The following is a 3,399-nucleotide window of genomic DNA, read 5'->3' as shown; positions in this document are numbered from 1 at the left end:
ATACAGGTTACGTTAAGGCGCAATACAGGTTACGTTAAGGCGCAATACAGGTTACGTTAAGGCGCAATACAGGTTACGTTAAGGCGCAATACAGGTTACGTTAAGGCGCAATACAGGTTACGTTAAGGCGCAATACAGGTTACGTTAAGGCGCAATACAGGTTACGTTAAGGCGCAATACAGGTTACGTTAAGGCGCAATACAGGTTACGTTAAGGCGCAATACAGGTTACGTTAAGGCGCAATACAGGTTACGTTAAGGCGCAATACAGGTTACGTTAAGGCGCAATACAGGTTACGTTAAGGCGCAATACAGGTTACGTTAAGGCGCAATACAGGTTACGTTAAGGCGCAATACAGGTTACGTTAAGGCGCAATACAGGTTAGGTTAAGGCGCAATACAGGTTAGGTTAAGGCGCAATACAGGTTAGGTTAAGGCGCAATACAGGTTAGGTTAAGGTACGACATAGGTTAGGTTAAGGTACGACATAGGTTAGGTTAAGGTACGACATAGGTTAGGTTAAGGTACGACATAGGTTAGGTTAAGGTACGACATAGGTTAGGTTAAGGTACGACATAGGTTAGGTTAAGGTACGACATAGGTTAGGTTAAGGTACGACATAGGTTAGGTTAAGGTACGACATAGGTTAGGTTAAGGTACGACATAGGTTAGGTTAAGGTACGACATAGGTTAGGTTAAGGTACGACATAGGTTAGGTTAAGGTACGACATAGGTTAGGTTAAGGTACGACATAGGTTAGGTTAAGGTACGACATAGGTTAGGTTAAGGTACGACATAGGTTAGGTTAAGGTACGACATAGGTTAGGTTAAGGTACGACATAGGTTAGGTTAAGGTACGACATAGGTTAGGTTAAGGTACGACATAGGTTAGGTTAAGGTACGACATAGGTTAGGTTAAGGTACGACATAGGTTAGGTTAAGGTACGACATAGGTTAGGTTAAGGTACGACATAGGTTAGGTTAAGGTACGACATAGGTTAGGTTAAGGTACGACATAGGTTAGGTTAAGGTACGACATAGGTTAGGTTAAGGTACGACATAGGTTAGGTTAAGGTACGACATAGGTTAGGTTACGGTACGACATAGGTTAGGTTACGGTACGACATAGGTTAGGTTACGGTACGACATAGGTTAGGTTACGGTACGACATAGGTTAGGTTACGGTACGACATAGGTTAGGTTACGGTACGACATAGGTTAGGTTACGGTACGACATAGGTTAGGTTACGGTACGACATAGGTTAGGTTACGGTACGATATAGGTTAGGTTACGGTACGATATAGGTTAGGTTAAGGTACACATTGTTGTAAGGAAAGGTTTAATGGGGGGCGGGGCGGGGCGGCCGGTTTGTTGATTGTGATTATAGTAAGTGGATGCCTGCGGCATCATCTGATTTGCCACGTCAGGATGCACCTTTGGCTCATGACAGGCGGCGCTCTCATTCCATGCTTGTGGCAGACCTGTGTCTTTCATTCCTGCCATTGTTTGTGTGCTGTGAGAGGAGGCAGTATTGTGATGTTGGGTGCACCCCTGTGTAGGACATGTGTGGGTGTTGGTGGCTTGGCTGAGCAATGGTGGTTGTCGGGTGGGTGGGATATTCTGTTTTCTGAGTGGACCTCCCAGTCTGGTTATGACAGTGTGGATTGTCTAATGTGGCGGAGAGGATGCACTGGGTGTTGTTCCATGCTGGTGCTTACATATTGTCTGTGTGCGTGTTACAGGCAGAGAGTAGTGCGTGATAAGGGTGTGTGGCTGACGTGTGGTTGTGATTGTGAGCAGAGTCTTTCAGCATGTATACGGACAGTTGTATACATTATCTGTATTCTGATGGCTCTATCTATTACTAATCAGCGCCGTGTATACGTTTAATCCGGTTCCAGTCGAAACTGTTGTATCTCTGTACATTAGTGACACGGCGAGCCCGCTATGTAGTTACTCGTCTCGGCAGCTTCCACCGGTGTATGGCAAATGATTATAAGGAATCAGTCTAGTCGTCAATACCGATGGTGTGACGTCACATGTCTGGGGTGGGGGACGCTGCGCCCTTCCGGTGGGTCATGGCCTAGAAAGACTCTTCCCACGCAGGGGGGCGTGGACTGTCATTGACTCTTCCAGGTAATATACTTGCCGTACGTTCTTGCGACTGCGAGTGCAACGCTCACCGGTACCGACATGGATGGAGCGCCTCCTAGCTGACCGCTCAGCATCGGCATTCGTACAGAGAGCAACGCGGTCGCGTCTCTAGCTCGTAACTGGTACAGCCCGCAGCTCATGTATAGGGACATTCGGATATGTCGTCTCGATTATAATGGCTCTGCATCATTTACTAATCAGCGCCCTGTGTGTACTAATTCTGGTTCCAGTCAAGTTTTGCTGTTCTATTCCTGTTCAACAGTAGAACGGCGGCTCCACTACGTAGGTACTTCTCTCGGCAGCTTCCCCCGGGTATGGCAATTAATTACAGACATTTTTGTGTACAGACTAGTGCCGGTGTGTTGTGACAATGTCACAGGTCAGGGGTGGGGGAAGCTACGCCCTGCCAAATAGGTGGGTCAGGGCTCGGAAAAACTCTCCCCACACTGGGGGCTCGGACCCTCATTACTCTTCCGAGTAATATATTGAGGAGCGCACTTAGCCATTGCCCCGAGTCTTGGCGACTGCGAGTGCAACGCCCACGGGGACCGACGTGGACGGGGCGCCTCCTAGCTGATCACTCAGCATCGGAATCCGTACAGTGAGTTACGCGATCGAGTCTGTAGCTCGTAATTAGTACAGCTCGCAGCTGGCCAGGCTTACCCACTGTCGAGCCCGGGCACCCTCAGGCTCACCAGTTCTACCCAGCTACACCCGAGTTAGCCACAGGTTCTAGGCCATAAAGCCAAGTCCCAGATGTTCGGGACTCGGACCAAAAATGTTTACTACTCGTGTTGGCTTTAGTCCCACCACGTTAGACGAGTAACCGCCGAGGACATTTTAATTCGGGTCCTCTACCGCACATCTCTTACTGCCTGAGTCGCCCGTTGCCCTGTCGAGACATCAACCAGGGATAAGGTAGAAAACAGGCAGTTTTATAGGTAGCTGCCGTGCGGTCTGCCAAGGGGCTCATCGTATCTCCCGTAGGAGAACTTGGATACTAGTTCACGCGTGAACCGACACCTCCGACGACTACCCCAGCAGCTACCCCACGGTTCCCTTATTAGGTACTCGTTTTTACAAGATGTCTCTTGTCACACAGACGAGTTTCTGTCCGAGGTCGCAACGCGATCCTCTACCACACATCTCCTACTACCGGAAAGCGCCCGTTGCCCGTGGGTTCTACCTTTTGAGGCGCGGGATTGGGTAGCTTTCGGCAGTTTTGTGAGTAAACGCCGTGTGGTC

This window comes from Schistocerca americana, unplaced genomic scaffold (assembly GCF_021461395.2).
Source record: "Schistocerca americana isolate TAMUIC-IGC-003095 unplaced genomic scaffold, iqSchAmer2.1 HiC_scaffold_873, whole genome shotgun sequence".
NCBI classification, from domain to species: Eukaryota; Metazoa; Arthropoda; class Insecta; order Orthoptera; family Acrididae; genus Schistocerca; species Schistocerca americana.
The sequence above is the reverse complement of the archived record's forward strand: the minus strand, read 5'-3'. Positions refer to the sequence as shown.